Genomic DNA, 21745 nt, shown 5'->3' on the forward strand with positions numbered 1-21745 from the left:
CGAGTGAGAAACTAGAGAGCAACCTGCGCAAACATTACTCCAACACCGTGTCCACTTCCCGGACTCCGCCGAGAAGAGGCCATCACGGTAACACACTCAGTTGATTCATTTTAATTAAGTTAAGGTTAAAGTTATCTACAACCGGACATTAACAAATTCCCATCTGCCCATAACCACGGGCATGGCTTTCGAAAGTTCAAAACCCTGCAGGGGAGTCCCAACTTAGCCCATGACAAGCTCTCACGATCAACGAAGGAATAGACCTCCTCCCAAGATGTTCCGATCAGACTCGGTATCTCGGTTCTTCAAGACACTTCGACAGGTTAAAACAAGACCAGCAACACCGCCCGAACGTGCCGACAAATCCTGATAGGAGCTGCACATATCTCTTTCTCAGGGCACACTCAGATTGTCTAAACTTCCGGTAGGCCAGCCCAGAGTTGCCCCTGGTAGGCACCGGCGGCTGACAGTTTGGACCAACACTCAGAGGAGCACTGGCCCGGGGGGGTTAAATAAGATGACCCTTGGGCTCCAGAAACCCAAGGGAAAAGAGGCTAGGTGGCAAATGGTAAAACCAAGGTTGGGCATTGCTAGAAAAGCTTTAATCAAGGCGAGCTATCAAGGGGTTCCCATTATAACCCAACCGCGTAAGGAACGCAAAATCCGGGAACATAACACCGATATGACGGAAACTAAGGCGGCAAGAGTGGAACAAAACACTAGGCGAGAGACCGAGCCTTCCACCCTTTACCAAGTATATAGATGCATTAAGATAACATGGCAATATAATGATATCCCACCAAGTAAATAAATGTTCCAACAAGGAACGACCTCCAATCTTCACCTGCAACTAGCAACGCTATAAGAGGGGTTGAGCAAAGCGGTAACATAGCTAATCAACGGTTTGCTAGGACATGGAGGGTTAGAGGTTTGACATGGCAATTTGGGAGGCTTGAAAGCAAGTGGTAGGCATCGTAGCATTGGCATAGCAAAAGAGCGAGCAAACTAGCAAAGCAAAGATAGTAGTGATTTCGAGGGTATGATCATCTTGCCTGCAAAGTTGTCAGAGTTGACTGGATCCTCAAAAGAAAACTCAACGGGCTCCTTGTTAGCGAACTCGTCTCCCGGCTCTACCCAAACAAGACAAACAAGCAACAAGGACACAATCAACCACGTGCAAGGATCAAACAAGATGATGCAAAGATGATATGCTATGCGGGATGCGATGAAGGATGCATATGCAAGATTTAACAAGGGATGCATGAATCTGGCCTCAACTTGGGAATCCAAGTGTGCCACTGGAAAGATGAGATGAAATCGCTTGAAAACGATATAAAGAACGCCAGAATCGGAGTTACGGTTTGGAAATGGCAAGCGATTCAAATATGGCACCGGTCTGCGATTCACAGCAAGTAGCCATCTAAATGCAATGAGATGAACATGCTACAACACTCAAACATGACAACAAAATACATGGCAGGGATGCATTCAAGATGCTTAACAAAAGTCTAGCACTGAGCTACAGCCAATTCATCCATTAACAGGTTCAAACAAGCATGGCAAAAATGCATATGGCAAACAGATTTCAGACTTAGTGAAATCAACACTTGTCTGGAATTTCAGATCAGGTAGCACTCTTCCGAGCAACAAAACTACATGCAACAGGACCTGAATATGGCAAAGTAAATCATGGAATGGAGCTACTCAAAGAGCTTAACAAAAGTCCCTTAGTGACCTTGAGCCAAAAGGGATCAGAAAATACAATTGCAAGCATGTGAACATAGCAAAAACATAATCAGATCACAGACTTAGTGAAAACTGGAGCATGCTGAAAACAGATATCAAGAAGGCATGTTTACGAGCTCGATGCACTCAATACAGAGCAAGACATGATAATCTAAGCATACATCTATCAAGAACACACAAAATGCAAGCTATACATGGCAAGAATAATAGCATAGCATGCACGGATCAACTACAACATCATCGGCAAAATTGCAAACAAGTTGACAATCTGCCCAGATTCACAAAGTAGCAAAAGTAGAGCTCGATTGACTCAAGCTAGGGTGCTCCATAATTGCAAACAAAGACATAGATGGATAGAGCACTACAAGATTAACAAAACATCCTTACTGATCATCCTCAAAAGAGGCACGGATCACTAGGAAACAACATGAACATATGGCATCATGAGATAAACCGCTCAAGGACTTAGTGGAAATGCTGTCCCTGAAATCAGAATTACCAAGTGCCTCACTTTGCAAGCTTGTGCTAGTCACCACACACATCACAAAAATACATGGGTTGCACCTCTGGAAAGATGACAAAACCCTTAACAAAACATATGTAGAACTCATGGGTATATCATGCACACAATAATCATGGCAAAAATGACAAAAAGCTAAATGGAGCAACAGATCTGACAATTATCTCAAGTAGCCCTCTTCTAACAGTATTTCGGGCATCAAGATGAACTCAAATGAAAATGGTGCAATGGAATGAAATGATGTACTCTCTGAGATGAACATTTTGATATGCTATATGCATGAATCGGAGCTACGGATGCAAAGTTATAGCATGATAAAGATGGGCACATGAGCTAGGGACTTAGGAAAAAAAACGGGGTCAACCCTAATATTCCAGATCTGGATCGGGGGCACGCAATCCGAGGTTCGACGGGGCTCTCGCCGGAGCTCACTGTAGATGGCTGGAGCGGGGGCTTGGCGGTGGTGGCGCACGCCGGCGACGAGGAGGAGGCGGTGGGCGGCTGGAGCGGCGAGGTCGGTGCCGGGCGCGGACGGGGCGGCGCCGGCTCGGGCGGCGTGGAGCTTCGGGGCGGCGAAGTGGTCCGGGGGCGCCACATGGCAGCTCCCGGTTGGCGGCGGCGGAAGCGTCCGGCCCGGACGGACGTGTCCGGCCGGCGCGGTGACGATGTTTAGGGTTTCGGACGAGGGGGATCCGGATTTTCGGGGAGAGGCCTTTATATAGGCATAGAGGGAGCTAGGAGAGTCCAAATGAGGTGCGGTTTTCGGCCACGCGATCGTGATCGAACGTTCTAGATGATGGAGAAGGTTCAGGTGTGTTTTGGGCCAAATTGGAGGGGTGTTGGGATGCAACACACACGAGGCCTTTTCGGTCCCTCGGTTAACCGTTGGAGTATCAAACGAAGTCCAAATGATACGAAACTTGACAGGCGGTCTACCGGTAGTAAACCAAGGCCGCTTGGCAAGTCTCGGTCCAATCCGGAAATGTTTAATCCTCACACATGAAAGAAAGGTAGAAATGACCACCGGAGGAGAACGAAGCGCCAGAATGCAAAACGGACAACGGGGAAAATGCTCGAATGCATGAGATGAACACGTATGCAAATGCAATGCACATGATGACATGATATGAGATGCATGACAACGAGAACAACACACGGAGACAAAACCCGGACCCGAGAAAATAAAATAACTTAACACCGGAAACGACAAGAGTTGGAGTACAAATTGGGAAAGTTACATCCGGTGTGTTACATAGGTTAGTCCCTAAAATAATATAAAAGTGTAAAATAAAGCTCATTAACATCCAAAACAGATAATATAATAGCATGGAACTGTAAGTGCATCTAGTGCCACCCCTAGTTGGTTTTGGAGTATTGACGACAAACCTAGTTGAGGGACTAATGTGTTTGTGAGAATTGCAGGATAACACAGGTAGAAGTCCCTCATGATTCGGTTTTACTACCAGAGATGACCCCTAAAAATGTATGAAGACATTGAAGTGAAAGGTGGTATATGAAGATATTCACATTGAAGACTATGACAAGAGAAGACACGATATGAAGCCTATGGAGCTCGAAGACTTAGATCTTTCGTAGTTCTTTTTCTTTTGTGTTGAGTCATAGGAACCACCGTACTGTTAAGTGGGGTCCAAGAGAACCAGTCAGAATGACTGAAGTGATGCCTAACCAAAAACCTATGTCTTCGAGTGAAGACTATGAGAGCGAATCTTGTCCAGAGTCGGACAAGTCAGCTTTGCTTGTAGCCCAAGTAAAGTTGCCGTGTGAGTTTGAAATCTGACCGTTGGGACATGTGTCAGTTCCTTAGTGACCCAGGGTCATTTCGGACAAATCAGGTCGGGTTGCCAAGTGGCTATAAATAGCCCACCCCCTACAACCATAAATGGTTGGCTGCTTAGATTGAAAGTACAACTTTTGTCGTTTGAGAGCAACCCACCTCGAAGCCTTTGAGAGAGAATTCCCTGTGAGGATAAAGCCCTAACCACCAGAACCAGAGAGAATTGGGCATCACTTAAGTCTTCTTGTCTGTGCGATCTGAAGACTTATTACACTTGAGGACTGTGCATCCTCCAGCCAGTTAGGCGTCGCGTTCTGAGCATCCAAGAGACATTGTGGATTGCCGGTGAACGAAGTCTGTGAAGGTTTGGGAGTCTACCTTGAAGACTTACGAGAGTGATTGGGCGAGGTCTATGTGACCTTAGCTCAAGGAGAATACGGTGAGGACTGGGTGTCCTGAGCTGCGTGTTCAGGACTGGGTGTCCGGGACTGTGTGTCCTAAGGTTTAAATACCTAGCCGCTCCAACCAGACGTACAGTTGTCACAACAACTGGAACTGGTCCAACAAATCATTGTCTTCAACAAGTCACTGGTTTCATTTTCACTTCACTTTACTTATGGTTACTCCTTGTGAAGTCATTGTATATTTGCTCTATCATTTGTCTTCACTGAGTGACTGCGTGTTCTGTTTGGCTTCACAATATCTTCCTACCTGATCCTTACTACCTAGCTGCTATTAGTCTTTGTGCTTTCACTTCATTGAATACTTGACTATGGTTTGCCTAGTGTAGCCTACCTTCCGCTGCATGGTAATAGGCCTCAAGTCTATGCTGAAGACTTTCCGGCTGCATCAGCCGCAGAAGAAGAAGTACCACAAGATCCCACTCCCCTGCTCCACCAAGAAGCAATTCTCCAGGAGAACGTGCCTTTGACCGACCCTCCAGCTAGTCAAGTGGAGGATGAAAATCTTGAGGCTGCCACAACCAACAACGAAGCTAATGTGGAGCCCTCCCCAGCAAAAGCTTCAGAAGACAGTGAAGCCACTGATCCCGCCACTTCTGTTCCTGAGTCTGCTGCCGGTCCCCAATACAACTATCATGTTGAGCACATGCCTCAGGTCCAGAAGCCAATCCCAAGACTGCCAAGGTTTCCAGGTCCTGCATCAGCACCTGGCTCCTTCAACATCAATGGCTTCAGGGCAGACAACACGTTATTCAATAGCTCCAGGAACCCCTACTCAAGGGAAAGGATATCATCTGATCGGTTCTGGAGCTATCCTCAGCGAAGCTATTACTCTTGCATACTTTACAACCAAGGTCGCATCTTTCCACACAAGCGCCTTGATGTTGAAGCTATAGCTGGTCTGCCCTGTCTAGAAGAAGCGTTGGATTGCTTCAAGCAAGTGGGTCTGCTGCAGTTTGTTACTGATGAAGAGCATTGGAATGAAGAGCTGCTGCTACAATTCTATGCCACACTTCACATCAAAGGGTATAGCAGAGATCCGAAGACTTGGGTCCTGGAGTGGATGACTGGCAACGTTCATCATGAAGCCAATGCATTTGACATCATTGAGCTCACTGGCTTGCCCACTCCTGGTGATCTCTTCGAGCAAGGCTGTCAGCTGCATGCTGAAGCTATTGAGAGCATCTTTCAGCGGCCAGAACCTGATATGAGTCAAATGCTCAGCATGATGAAGCCATTGCCCCAAGATGCTGCTTATCCCACAGAGTTCTTCGTTGAAGACCTTGAGTACCTGCCCAGGACCATCTATCACATCATCAGGTGAACTCTCTGGCCTATCAAAGGGCACTCTCCAAATGCCAAGCTTCAGGGTGCAATGAAGACTTTGGTCTTCTATATACTTCATGGCAAATGCTTCAATGCACAGGACTTCTTCATACGCCAACTTGCTGCATCAGGCATTGATCTGTTTTGTTTGAAGTTCTATGCCCCTTGGGTCATGCGGTTGATTAAGCTACACTCCGCCATCTCTTATCAGCCCTCAGCCCGCAACCATCAGATCTTCTTGCCTGATGTGGACATGTCTACCGAAGCCATATATTCTGAGCCTGCCAAGCAACCTCTAAGTCTTCAGAATGCAGAACATCAGAGTTTTACACAAAATGTTGAAGGCATTGAAGCAGTTTCTCGGGTGTATCCTTTGGCTGGCACTACACACGCACCACACCCTGCTTCAACTGAAGCCACTGACAGTGCCACTGCTCCAAGACCCAAGAAGCGCACTCGTGTTCTCAACGACCGAGAGCTTCTTGTGGCTCTACATCAGAAACAAGATAGGCATCATGACTGGCTGAAGCGTCAGATGAAAAGCCTCTTGGTGGATGTTAATCGCACTCGAAATCTTGCCACCAAGAATGCGTTCGTTGCCCATGAAACCTGTCGCCGCACATGGAAATGGCTAACGATGATGCTTTCTGAAGCTAATCTTCAAGAGGATGGCTTCACTGAGAGATTCAAGTTTGACTCCACACCTCCTCGAAGGGCTGTGCTGCTAGGAACTCCATCCCTTGAAGACTCTGAGTTCTCTTCCTCTGCTGCCACAGTCACTGCCAAAATTAATGAGGAAGAAGACGATGCTACTTCACCGCCATATCCTTCAGCACCTCCAAGCTCTTCTGCACCGCCAAACAACACCAACAATCCTGCTACTTCACCTACTCCTCATGGGAACGAGTAGAGGCTCTATGTCTTCAAACCTTTTTGGTCATTACTGACAAAAGGGGGAGAAGCATATGAGATTGATAGTCTTCAAGCGGGTTCATATGGGCGGGTGCTTTATATTTTGCTTCGTGCTTACAACTCTCGTTTTTGCTACATTTGGTTCTTATGAGTTGTAACACTTAAACTAGATGGTCGTCTGCTACTTATTTGCCACCTTATTTTGCGAAGATAAATTCCGCATGTGCGACGATAAATTTCGCACTTAGCTCGTTCTGCAGACATCCATTTTCCATTATGCATGGCATTATCTTCATATACTTTCACATGCATAGTGGATTGTCATCATAAGTTGAAGTGGATCTCCACAAGTACCACCTGCCATGTGCATTTGCATTCCAAAAGCAAATTAACTTATATGCACATCTTCAGGGGGGGCCCTTGCAACTTATGAAGACAATTCCTTATCCTTTACAGTTTCACAGATTATATTCCCCGTTGAAAACTTCAACTAGTTTGTCATCAATCACCAAAAAGGGGGAGATTGTAAGTGCATCTAGTGCCACCCTAGTTGGTTTTGGAGTATTGACGACAAACCTAGTTGAGGGACTGATGTGTTTGTGAGAATTGCAGGATAACACAGGTAGAAGTCCCTCATGATTCGGTTTTACTACCAGAGATGACCCCTAAAAATGTATGAAGACATTGAAGTCAAAGGTGGTATATGAAGATATTCACATTGAAGGCTATGACAAGAGAAGACACGATATGAAGCCTATGGAGCTCGAAGACTTAGATCTTTCGTAGTTCTTTTTCTTTTGTGTTGAGTCATAGGAACCACCGTACTATGAAGTGGGGTCCAAGAGAACCAGTCAGAATGACTGAAGTGATGCCTAAACCAAAAACCTATGTCTTCGAGTGAAGACTATGAGAGCGAATCTTGTCCAGAGTCGGACAAGTCAGCTTTGCTTGTAGCCCAAGTAAAGTTGCCGTGTGAGTTTGAAATCTGACCGTTGGGACACATGTTAGTTCCTTAGTGACCCAGGGTCATTTCGGACAAATCAGGTCGGGTTGCCAAGTGGCTATAAATAGCCCACCCCCTACAACCATAAATGGTTGGCTGCTCAGATTGAAAGTACGACTTTTGTCGTTTGAGAGCAACCCACCTCGAAGCCTTTGAGAGAGAATTCCCTGCGAGGATAAAGCCCTAACCACCAGAGCCAGAGAGAATTGGGCATCACTTAAGTCTTCTTGTCTGTGTGATCTGAAGACTTATTACACTTGAGGACTATGCATCCTCCAGCCGGTTAGGCGTCGCGTTCTGAGCATCCAAGAGACATTGTGGATTGCCGGTGAACGAAGTCTGTGAAGGTTTGGGAGTCTACCTTGAAGACTTACGAGAGTGATTGGGCGAGGTCTATGTGACCTTAGCTCAAGGAGAATACGGTGAGGACTAGGTGTCCTGAGCTGCGTGTTCAGGACTGGGTGTCCGGGACTGTGTGTCCTAAGGTTTAAATACCTAGCCACTCCAACCAGACGTACAGTTGTCACAGCAACTGGAACTGGTCCAACAAATCATTGTCTTCAACGAGTCACTGGTTTCATCTTCACTTCACTTTACTTACGGTTACTCCTTGTGAACTCATTGTATGTTTGCTCTATCATTTGTCTTCACTGAGTGACTGCGTGTTCTGTTTGGCTTCACAATATCTTCCTACCTGATCCTTACTACCTAGCTGCTATTAGTCTTTGTGCTTTCACTTCATTGAATACTTGACTATGGTTTGCCTAGTGTAGCCTACCTTCCGCTGCATGGTAATAGGTTTAATTTTATCGTTTGTCTTCAAAACTCCCATGTTCTAAAGATTTTCATAAAAATCGCCTATTCACCCCCCCTCTAGTCGATATAACGCACTTTCAATTGGTATCAGAGCAAGGTGCTCCCTTGTTCTGTGTGATTCGGTTTAACCACCTGGAGTTTTAGCTATGTCGACTGCAGTGATAATTAAAGTCTCCGCTGCGTGCCCCGTCTTCGATGGAACTGAATATCCCTACTGGAAGAATAAGATGCGCATGCATCTTGAAGCCATTGACGTCGACCTATGGTATGTCGTTGAGAATGGCGTTCCCAAGGCTAAAGAAGGTGTCACTGCTGCTGATGTCAAGAAATTCGTTCAACTGGACTCTACTGCCAAGAATATCATCTGTGGTCATCTGACCAAAGGACAGTATGGCCGTGTGAGTGCTTTGAAGACATCCAAGCTGGTCTGGGACTGGCTCTCCAAGGTCAATGAAGGCATCTCAACCCAGAGAGATCAGAGAATTAGTGTCCTTCGCAACCTCTTTAACCGCTTCAAGCGAAATGACAATGAGAATGTCCAGCACACATTTGACCAACTCACTGACATCACAAATGAGCTTCAAGCCCTCGGTGCCACTGAGATTACCAAACACGAAGTCATCAAGATGCTGCTGAGATCTCTTGATAGTTCGTTTGACATCCTGGCCCTGATGATTCAAGAACGTCCTGATTTCAAGACACTCGATCCGTCTAACATACTTGAGAGGCTCAACACACATGAGTTTCAGCTTTCAGAGAAAAGAGAGATCTACGGTCCAAACTATGGGCGAACTCGTGCCTTGAAGGCAAAAGCTGTCTCCTCATCTGAAGAAGAATCTGACAGCAGTTCTGATGACCCTGAAGGCATTGGAAGGGAACTTGCTATGCTTGTCAAGAAGGTCCAAAAATTCACCAAGAAGAAAGGCTTCAGAAAGTCTTCCCGATCAAGTTCAAGGAATGATGAAGCTCCTGCTCATGACTACAAGAAGAAAACATGTCACAAGTGCAAGAAACTTGGCCACTTCATCTCTGAGTGTCCACAGTGGGACAATGAGAACAAAAAGAAGAAGAAGAGCAAGGAATATGACTCTGACGACAAGAAGAAGCAAAAGAAATACTCAAAGTCTTCTTCCAAATCTTCCTCAAAGTCTTCATCACACAAGAAGAGCTCATCTGGCAAGGCACGTGCGTTTGTTGGCAAGAAAATGGATTCACAGGAGGAGTCTGCTTCTGAGGAGGCGGAGGTGGAGTCTGAGGAGGAATCCGACTCAGGCGTCGCAAGTCTGGCTACAACATACGTTGCCAAGTCCATCTTCAACACTGAAGACAATGACTTCATCACCGACACCGATGCAAATGACAAGGACTACTCCGCTTCTACCTACTACTTCATGGCACGCGGTGCCAAGGTAAACACACTCACTACTCACTATCAAACATCTAGTGACGATGACTCTGATTGTGGTTCAAAACCTAGCTACAAAACACTTGCTAAAATTGCAACTGAACAATAGAAAGCTAAGGAACATATTCAAAAACTGTTAGACAGAAGCGATGATCTGTTAGGTGCTGAAATGACTCGATCTGAATCCTTAATTGAAGACATAAAAAATCTTCACGTTAAGTATCAGGAACTTGAAAGTCGTCATGAAACTCTCTCAACAACTCATGAAAAGCTTTCCTATGATTATCTTCAAAGGAAGCAAGATCTTGAGAAATTAAGAGCGGTTCATGAAGATCTTCAAACGGAAAACGAGTCACTTCGTGCCAAACAGACCAGTCCCGCTCAGGAAGGATTTGAACCACCATGTCTTAAATGCATTGAGCGTGATAATGCTACTTCTGTTGCTGAATGTTCTACTGCTACTGCTGTTGCAATATCTTCAACTGTTGATGCGGTAACTAACCCCTCAGCTGAGGATACCACCGCTATTGCTGATGAGAATGCTAGGTTGAAGACATTGCTTGAAACAGGAATGTACAAAAGTCTTAAAGGGCATCAGACGCTATGTGATGTCCTGAAAAAGCAGATTCTGAACCGAAACCCTAGGAAAGAGGGTGTAGGGTTTGTAAGGAAAATGAATGCAGATGGCTCTTACTGGAAACCTGAGCAGTACCCCAAAACCATGTGGGTTGCTGCAAAGGAACCTTCAGCAGATTCATCCAATCTATCTGGCTTCACTTGTGCTAACCCCATTATCATTGATGAATCCTTTGATGCAAACTATATACTGTTTAAGAATCAGAATGGTGAAGTGTTTGCCAGGTACATTGGTACTAACTGCAGGAATGGACCGCCTATGAAGAAGATCTGGGTTCCGAAAAGGTGTCTGGAGAGTCTTCCTGTGAATGTCATCATGACACCTCACGTGAAGAAGACAAACCTCAGACCAAAGGCTTCATACGGACCAAAGGCTTCATACAGACAGAGGACTCACCTGAGTCGCACTAACGCAAATGTTTTGCAGGAAAATCATACCCAGGCATATGAATATGAGAGCGGTTCATCAAACCGCCATGTTCATAAGACCAAGAACTATTCAGCTTATTCTTATGAGTACTATTGTCCGCCTGCAAGACTGTTTGCTAAGGCTTCAAAGCCAAAATTCTCAGATGCTGCACTTAGACTTATTGCTTCTAAGCCCCCCTTGAAGATGTGGGTGGTTAAGAAGGCTTAACTCTCTTTTGCAGGGAAAGGTCTCCAGCAGAAAACCAAAATCGTCTGACGCTATTGCTGGGGACCTTAAACATCTTGTAGGGCGCAAGATCAAATGCCCAAATGGTCTTACTATGTACTTCGTACCTGAATCGCTTGCTACTCTCCCTATTAGTCCTAACCTGGATCTAAGCTTTCATAACCCACTGGTTCATCAAATGTTTTTGCTTCATAATGCTCTTGGTGAAGCCTATCCCCCTAACTGCACTGTAGGGTACGACACCAGCGTCTTCAGAATGGATTATTGACAGTGGGTGTACAAATCACATGATTGGCAAAAGAAGTCTTCTTATGGACTCAACCTTACGTCCATCCGACAAGAGCCACATCACATTTGCTGACACTGGTAAAAGTAAGGTATTGGGTCTAGGTAGAGTTGCAATCTCAAGGGATCAACACATGGATAAAGTCATGCTTGTTGAATCCCTTGGCTTCAACTTAATGTCTGTCTCAATGCTTTGCGATTTGAACATGATCGTAATGTTTGGAAAATATCGTTGCCTTGTACTAATGGAATCTGACAAGTCTCTAGTGTTTGAAGGGTATCGAAAAGATGATTTGTACGTGGTAGATTTCTCAGTAGGGCCACAACTTGCAGTATGTCTTCTAGCAAAGGCTTCAGAATGCTGGCTCTGGCATCGGAGGCTTGGACATGCTGGCATGAGGAACCTCCACACCCTTGCGAAGAAGAAGCATGTCATAGGCATCGAGGGCGTCAAGTTCAAGAAAGACCACTTATGCGGTGCGTGTGAAGCAGGGAAGATGACGAGGGCCAAACATCCCTCGAAGACAATCATGACTACTACTCAACCCTTCGAACTGCTTCACATGGATCTTTTCGGTCCCACTCATTACTCAACTCTAACTATTACTGCTTGCCTCTATGGCTTAGTTATTGTTGATGATTATTCTAGATATACTTGGGTGCACATAATCCTTTACAAGACTGAAGTGCAGGATGTCTTCAGACGCTTCGCCAATCGAGCTATGAACAATTTTGGCGCCAAGATAAAGCACATCAGAAGTGACAATGGCACTGAATTCAAGAACACTGGCCTTGATACATATCTTGATACCTTGGGCATCACACATGAATTCTCAGCCCCGTACACGCCACAGCAGAATGGCGTCGTCGAACGCAAGAACAGAAGACTAATTGAGATGGCCATAACGATGCTAGATGAATACAAGACCGCAAGAAAATTCTGGCCCGAAGCCATTGATACTGCATGCCGTACAATCAATCGTGTTTATCTTCACAAGCTACTGAACAAGACATCTTATGAGCTCCTTACTGGCAAAGAGCCAAATGTCAGTTACTTCAGAGTATTTGGCGCAAGGTGCTGGATCAAGGACCCACATCACACCTCAAAATTTGCACCAAAAGCACATGAGGGTTTTATGCTTGGATATGGAAAGGATTCGCACTCCTACAGAGTCTTCAATCTCTTTCATTACAAAGTGGTTGAAATAGTGGATGTGCAGTTCGATGAGACCAACGGTTCACAAAGAGAACAGCTGCCAAGTGTGCTAGATGAAGTTCCATCCAGTGAATCAATCAAGCTAATGGGAACTGGAGAAATTATACCTTCTGAAGCTCATCCTGAAGAAGAACTTATCATTTCAGCACCTGATCAACATGAAGACAATGCTCAGCCTGAAGACATTCCTTCCAACAACGACAATGAACAGCAAGAGCAAAGTCTTCGCCCTGTACATCCTTGCATTGCCAATGAAGTGTAGATTGAAAGAATAATTGATAGCATCAATGCACCTAGTCCACTCACTCGTTCAAGGGTAACCCAGCTAGCAAATTTCCGTGGGCACTTCGCATTCGTCTCAATATCAGAACCCAAGAAAGTTGAAGAAGCCTTCATGGAACCTGAATGGATTCAAGCTATGCAAGAAGAGCTTCAACAGTTTGAGCTGAATAATGTATGGGAACTGGTTAAGCATCCTGATCCACGGAAGCACAATATAATAGGCACCAAATGGATATACCGCAACAAGCAAGATGAGCATGGTCAAGTTGTCAGAAACAAAGCTCGTCTCGTTGCTCAAGGATATACTCAAGTGGAAGGCATTGACTTCGATGAAACATTTGCTCCTGTGGCTAGACTTGAAGCCATACGCATACTGCTGGCCTGTGCAAACCATCATAACATACTTCTATATCAAATGGATGTGAAGAGTGCCTTTCTCAATGGCAAGATTGAAGAAGAAGTGTATGTTGCACAACCGCCTGGCTTTGAAAATCCAAAACATCCTGACATGGTATACAAGCTCAACAAGGCACTGTATGGCCTCAAACAAGCCCCTAGGGCCTGGTATGACACACTCAAATACTTACTGAAGAGAAAAGGCTTCATACCTGGTTCCCTAGATCCCACTCTTTTCACGAAGACATATGATGGTGAACTGTTTGTGTGCCAAATATATGTGGATGACATTATCTTCGGCTGCACCAATCAGAAGTACAGTGAAGAGTTTGGATATATGATGCAAGAGCAATATCAGATGTCCATGATGGGGGAGCTAAAGTTCTTCCTTGGTCTTCAAATACGACAGCAACGCAATGGCATCTTCATATCTCAAGAGAAGTATCTCAAAGATTGCCTGAAGAAGTTCGGTATGCAAGACTGCAAAGGCTTCACAACACCAATGCCAGCCAAACATCATCTGGGTCCTGACAACAATGGTAAAGAGTTCGATCAAAAGGTATACCGCTCCATGATTGGTTCTTTACTTTATCTATGTGCATCTAGGCCAGATATTATGCTTAGTGTTTGCATGTGTGCTCGATTTCAAGCGGCACCAAAGGAGTCGCATCACTTAGCTGTGAAGCGAATTCTTCGATATTTGGCTCACACCCCAACTCTAGGATTATGGTATCCAAAGGGCTCAGAGTTTGATCTGGTTGGATTCTCGGATGCTGATTATGCTGGTGACAAATTTGATCGCAAGTCTACATCAGGCACATGTCACTTTCTGGGACGATCACTTGTATGTTGGTCTTCAAAGAAGCAAAACTGTGTATCTCTCTCCACTGTTGAATCTGAATACATTGCTGCTGGATCTTGCTGCGCTCAGCTTCTGTGGATGAAGCAAACACTCAAGGACTATGGCATTCATCTGAAGCAAGTGCCACTTTACTGCGACAACGAAAGCGCCATCAAGATTGCCAACAACCCAGTTCAGCACTCAAAGACAAAGCACATTGAAATTCGTCATCACTTTCTCAGAGATCATGTTGTGAAGGAAGACATTGATATCATACACGTCAACACTGAAGAGCAATTGGCAGATATCTTCACCAAGCCCTTGGATGAGAAGAGGTTTTGCAAGTTACGGTGTGAGCTAAATATCCTGGAATCCTCAAATGTCCTGTGATCAGGCACACATCCTAACCCATATGCATATTGATGACTTAGATGTGCAACACACGAAGTGAAGTATATCTTCAATCAATGAAGACATACATTCTAAGTGTGAATACATTAATGTGGAATTTGACTTCGGAGCGCCACGATAATTGTGCGCCATGTCTGGGTCTAATACTTCCTATATGGTGGGTAACGCCACCACCAAACGTTCTATTTTGAAGTGTTTCACTCATGGCATTACCTTGCAATGTCTTCACATTTGGTTTGGCTTCGAACTCAACACATTTTCATGATTATCTTCACTATGTTGATTATATATATATATATATATATATATATATATATATATATATATGCTAGTGTTCTGTCCTCTACAGCATTCACTTATAGCTATGTCTTCGTGTTGAATCTTTTGAACTAAGTGAATGTGATCGGACCCCAACTTCTCTATGCTTTCTATCTCAAACTCTATCTCTCCAAGTGATATGCATTCTATTGAAACTGTCGAATGTCTTCTCTGTGTCCTTGTTAGCAGAAGATACAGAGACAACCATTAAGTCCATGTTCAATGCTCATTCCTCCACATGAAATCCGGAGAAGTAGGAACGACCACGCGACAATCCAGGCGTGCGTTGGACGTGGAACAAACCCCAAAATTCCGCGTACTGGCCACGTGTTCCTCAGATGCGAATCGCCAGGGGCACCTGTGTAATAGCACAGTGCCGCTCATGTGCCTATAAATACACACTAACATCGGTCATTATCTCTTCTTCCACCCTCGCACGAACCCTAGCGCCACCGCTAGCTCACGACGACGCCGACGACGAAGCGCTTCGCTGCCGCAACCTCTCCGACACCGTCTTCACGCCGACCGCGGACATCGTCCTCTCCGCCCTCGCCGTAGGTGTCCTCCGTCGCCAAGTTAGGGCACGGAAGAGTGAACTGCTTGGCCTCATCTCCCACTCCGTCTAGCAGTTCTCAGTGTGGTAAACAAAACTCCCTTTTTACAGCACCGTTGATCCTATTGATCTGTCACTTTCTACCACAAGCAGCTTCTGTTCACACAAGCTAGATCTCTCTCATACTGCATCTCATTACATGCCTAGTATATTCACTTGTGCTTCACAAAGTAGTTAGATTCCTCACTTGTACTGATCTGTGGATTCGTACAAATCTGGAACCAACTTCTTATCTATGAGTGAATGTCTTCGCACGATGAGGTCAATGTCTTCTAAACTGATTTATCTTCAAAAATCTTCTAAGAATGCATATGACCTCTTCCCCTTCCCTCGCACCTTAATGCTATCACAGGTACATGTCCGTGGTAGAATCCTTTGGTTCTCATAGTCTGCATTCATTTGCAAAATTCTTACAGCATGACAATTCTCCCGAAGCCAGTTCCTGTTGGTCCAGCAAACGAAAACCTTTGAAGCCTTTGAACGTCTTGAAGCCTTTCAAGTTAAAGTTTATGGCTTCAGAAAAGGCAGCAAGGAAGGGTGGCAGAAAGCGTCGTGGTGAGACCTCCAGAGATCTGCCAGATGAACTCTCAGAAATGTACAAGACAGATCCTGAAGAGGATTACAGTCAGCGCAAGACCCGAATCCAATGGATTCGAAGATATTGGGCAGAACAATGGTTCAAATACAGATTTGTGACCCAGGAGTATGCTGAGAAAAACGCCATCAAGAGACCGTGGGGAGACATCCTATTCAAGAATCTTCTACCCAGGTCGAGAGATGAAGCCATTGCTCAAGGCTTCTATCCATGCATGGTCCGTGGACCACAACCTACTGATGCACACTCGTTGTCACTGCTATGGTGTCGTGACGACAATCTATTCAAGCGCAACTTCCAGTTTTCTCAAAACTCTGCGAAGCAGAACAAGAAGACTTTTGGGTTAGACTTCAACCCTGGTCCCTCATCTCCAAGGGCAGATGGCACACGACATGCAGAACCCAATGTCATCGGTCCTTTCGCCAACCTTGAAGGCCTCATCACCTACATCTTGGTTCAAGGGACTGCAGTGAATGAGCCTGCGGCTGACACTGAGTCTGATGACGCGCCTGCAGTGCCGAAGCCAAAGGAATTGAAGAAGCCAAAAGCTTCAAAGCCAGCCCCTTCACCAAAAATCTCAAGGGCAAAGCCATTGGCAACTGCACCTCCTAAAGAGAGTGTGCAGTCTGAAGATTTATCACGCGTCTCCAAGCCCCAGAAGGCCAAGATGCCTCTGTCTCACACTGGCAAAGAGCTAACAGCTGCTGCCATCCTGCGCAATGACAACATTGATCTGTCAAGTGATGAAGATCTTGCAGATGACGCTCTTGAGCAACTCATCAAGAGCAAAGAAGAAGAAGAAATCTTCAATGATCTGCCTCTCTTTGATGTCACCATCATCCACAACTTCATTGACGAGTGGTTTGACACGCCAAACATCAGCTTTGAAGATCTGCAGCTACCTATTGGCCTCAGTGTCGCCTTCCAAGGCGCCATTGCTTCAGAACTTGCTATTGCCCAGCGCATTGTTGAACTGAAGCAGAAGATTGACTATGAAAAGGCTCAGTTCAAGAAGCATATGGCCAAGCTCAGCGTGCAAGAAGTGAAGAACTTCAAGACAATGATGCACGAGCTCAAGGAAACCTTTGTGAAGAAGCGTGCAGAAGCTCAGGGTTCGTGTGAGCGCATGAAGACTCTGGCTGACAGATGTGTGCAAGCCTATAATGAGGCTGAGAAACATAAAGCACTTGGGCGTCCTGGCATCGACCCGAGGATGGCTGCAAAGAAGAAGAAGAAGCCTGCTATGGCTAAATCTGATGCACCAAGGCAAGAAGCAGTTCCGATTGTCTTCCCAACAAGAATGACTGGCTCGAAGCCAAAGAGCCGGTCAACAGCTTCAGAACTCAAGAAGACAAGAACTGCTGAGGCTGAAGCCAGGAAGAGGAAACACTCTGAAGCCTCTCCTACTGCCCCCACCAAGAAAAAGAGAAAGACCAAGAAAGCTCGGGCTGCTCCCACAGAGCCCTTGATAATTGAACCCATTTATATGGTTCATCCTGACGCAGAACATCAACTGACGGTTCATGAGCCTGCTTCCACAGAGGCTCCTGAAGCTGAAGACATTCTAGCAGCTGATCCCATCGCTGCTGAAGATATTGGTCATCATGACAATGTAGAAGATGATGCAGTCCTTCCTCAGTTAGAAAACAGCAAACTCATCAGCATTGGTCGTCCACTGACGCCAATTGCACAGGATGCTTCATGGGCGGATCGCCCACAAGAGGAAGAAGACTATGAGGCCCAGCCCACTCCAACTCCATAGGCGTCGTCTGCGTTCCGCAGGCTTCGCAAAGGTCCAAGGCCTCAAGTCTATGCTGAAGACTTTCCGGCTGCATCAGCCGCAGAAGAAGAAGTACCACAAGATCCCACTCCCGTGCTCCACCAAGAAGCAGTTCTCCAGGATAACGTGCCTGTGACCGACCCTCCAGCTAGTCAAGTGGAGGATGAAAATCTTGAGGCTGCCACAACCAACAATGAAGCTAATGTGGAGCCCTCCCCAGCAAAAGCTTCAGAAGACAGTGAAGCCACTGATCCCGCCACTTCTGTTCCTGAGTCTGCTGCCGGTCCCCAATACAACTATCATGTTGAGCACATGCCTCAGGTCCAGAAGCCAATCCCAAGACTGCCAAGGTTTCCAGGTCCTGCATCAGCACCTGGCTCCTTCAACATCAATGGCTTCAGGGCAGACAACACGTTATTCAATAGCTCCAGGAACCCCTACTCAAGGGAAAGGATATCATCTGATCGGTTCTGGAGCTATCCTCAGCGAAGCTATTACTCTTGCATACTTTACAACCAAGGTCGCATCTTCCCACACAAGCGCCTTGATGTTGAAGCTATAGCTGGTCTGCCCTGTCTAGAAGAAGCGTTGGATTGCTTCAAGCAAGTGGGTCTGCTGCAGTTTGTTACTGATGAAGAGCATTGGAATGAAGAGCTGCTGCTACAATTCTATGCCACACTTCACATCAAAGGGTATAGCAGAGATCCGAAGACTTGGGTCCTGGAGTGGATGACTGGCAACGTTCATCACGAAGCCAATGCATTTGACATCATTGAGCTCACTGGCTTGCCCACTCCTGGCGATCTCTTCGAGCAAGGCTGTCAGCTGCATGCTGAAGCTATTGATAGCATCTTTCAGCGGCCAGAACCTGATATGAGTCAAATGCTCAGCATGATGAAGCCATTGCCCCAAGATGCTGCTTATCCCACAGAGTTCTTCGTTGAAGACCTTGAGTACCTGCCCAGGACCATCTATCACATCATCAGGCGAACTCTCTGGCCTATCAAAGGGCACTCTCCAAATGCCAAGTTTCAGGGTGCAATGAAGACTTTGGTCTTCTATATACTTCATGGCAAATGCTTCAATGCACAGGACTTCTTCATACGCCAACTTGCTGCATCAGGCATTGATCTGTTTGGTTTGAAGTTCTACGCCCCTTGGGTCATGCGGCTGATCAAGCTACACTCCGCCATCTCTTATCAGCCCTCAGCCCGCAACCATCGGATCTTCTTGCCTGACGTGGACATGTCTACCAAAGCCATATATTCTGAGCCTGCCAAGCAACCTCTAAGTCTTCAGAATGCAGAACATCAGAGTTTTACACGAAACGTTGAAGGCGTTGAAGCAGTTTCTCGGGTGTATCCTTTGGCTAGCACTACACATGCACCACACCCTGCTTCAACTGAAGCCACTGACAGTGCCACTGCTCCAAGACCCAAGAAGCGCACTCGTGTTCTCAACGACCGAGAGCTTCTTGTGGCTCTACATCAGAAACAAGATAGGCATCATGACTGGCTGAAGCGTCAGATGAAAAGCCTCTTGGTGGATGTTAATCGCACTCGAAATCTTGCCACCAAGAATGCGTTCGTTGCCCATGAAACCTGTCGCCGCACATGGAAAGGGCTAACGATGATGCTTTTTGAAGCTGATCTTCAAGAGGATGGCTTCACTGAGAGATTCAAGTTTGACTCCACACCTCCTCGAAGGGCCGTGCTGCTAGAAGCATATGAGATTGATAGTCTTCAAGCGGGTTCATATGGGCGGGTGCTTTATATTTTGCTTCGTGCTTACAACTCTCGTTTTTGCTACATTTGGTTCTTATGAGTTGTAACACTTAAACTAGATGGTCGTCTGCTACTTATTTGCCACCTTATTTTGCGAAGATAAATTCCGCATGTGCGACGATAAATTCCGCACTTAGCTCATTCTACAGACGTCCATTTTCCATTATGCATGGCATTATCTTCATATACTTTCACATGCATAGTGGATTGTCATCATAAGTTGAAGTGGATCTCCACAAGTACCACCTGCCATGTGCATTTGCATTCCAAAAGCAAATTAACTTATATGCACATCTTCAGGGGGAGCCCTTGAACCTTATGAAGACAATTCCTTATCCTTTACAGTTTCACAGATTATATTCCCCATTGAAAACTTCAACTAGTTTGTCATCAATCACCAAAAAGGGGGAGATTGTAAGTGCATCTAGTGCCACCCCTAGTTGGTTTTGGAGTATTGACGACAAACCTAGTTGAGGGACTAATGTGTTTGTGAGAATTGCAGGATAACACAGGTAGAAGTCCCTCATGATTCGGTTTTACTACCAGAGATGACCCCTAAAAATGTATGAAGACATTGAAGTCAAAGGTGGTATATGAAGATATTCACATTGAAGACTATGACAAGAGAAGACACGATATGAAGCCTATGGAGCTCAAAGACTTAGATCTTTCGTAGTTCTTTTTCTTTTGTGTTGAGTCATAGGAACCACTGTACTGTTAAGTGGGGTCCAAGAGAACCAGTCAGAATGACTGAAGTGATGCCTAAACCAAAAACCTATGTCTTCGAGTGAAGACTATGAGAGCGAATCTTGTCCAGAGTCGGACAAGTCAGCTTTGCTTGTAGCCCAAGTAAAGTTGCCGTGTGAGTTTGAAATCTGACCGTTGGGACACGTGTCAGTTCCTTAGTGACCCAGGGTCATTTCAGACAAATCAGGTCGGGTTGCCAAGTGGCTATAAATAGCCCACCCCCTACAACCATAAATGGTTGGCTGCTCAGATTGAAAGTACGGCTTTTGTCGTTTGAGAGCAACCCACCTCGAAGCCTTTGAGAGAGAATTCCCTGCGAGGATAAAGCCCTAACCACCAGAGCCAGAGAGAATTGGGCATCACTTAAGTCTTCTTGTCTGTGTGATCTGAAGACTTATTACACTTGAGGACTGTGCATCCTCCAGCCGGTTAGGTGTCGCGTTCTGAGCATCCAAGAGACATTGTGGATTGCCGGTGAACGAAGTTTGTGAAGGTTTGGGAGTCTACCTTGAAGACTTACCAGAGTGATTGGGCGAGGTCTATGTGACCTTAGCTCAAGGAGAATACGGTGAGGACTGGGTGTCCTGAGCTGCGTGTTCAGGACTGGGTGTCTGGGACTGTGTGTCCTAAGGTTTAAATACCTAGCCGCTCCAACCAGACGTACAGTTGTCACAGCAACTGGAACTGGTCCAACAAATCATTGTCTTCAACGAGTCACTGGTTTCATCTTCACTTCACTTTACTTACGGTTACTCCTTGTGAAGTCATTGTATGTTTGCTCTATCATTTGTCTTCACTGAGTGACTGCGTGTTCTGTTTGGCTTCACAATATCTTCCTACCTGATCCTTACTACCTAGCTGCTATTAGTCTTTGTGCTTTCACTTCATTGAATACTTGACTATGGTTTGCCTAGTGTAGCCTACCTTCCGCTGCATGGTAATAGGTTTAATTTTATCGTTTGTCTTCAAAACTCCCATGTTCTGAAGACTTTCATAAAAATCGCCTATTCACCCTCCTCTAGTCGATATAACACACTTTCAGGAACAATAAAAAGTTATAGATATGTTGGAGACGTATCACTCCCGAACGCCCGCAACCTGTTCGAGGGAATGTCGTCCACCATCGACGAGGACTACATGCAGAACCTCATCTTCGAGGGCGGTGCGCCGGCCGCTGGCTACTATTCCGACGAGACACAAAG

The sequence above is a fragment of the Triticum aestivum genome, chromosome 5A (genome assembly GCF_018294505.1).
Source record: "Triticum aestivum cultivar Chinese Spring chromosome 5A, IWGSC CS RefSeq v2.1, whole genome shotgun sequence".
NCBI lineage: Eukaryota > Viridiplantae > Streptophyta > Magnoliopsida > Poales > Poaceae > Triticum > Triticum aestivum.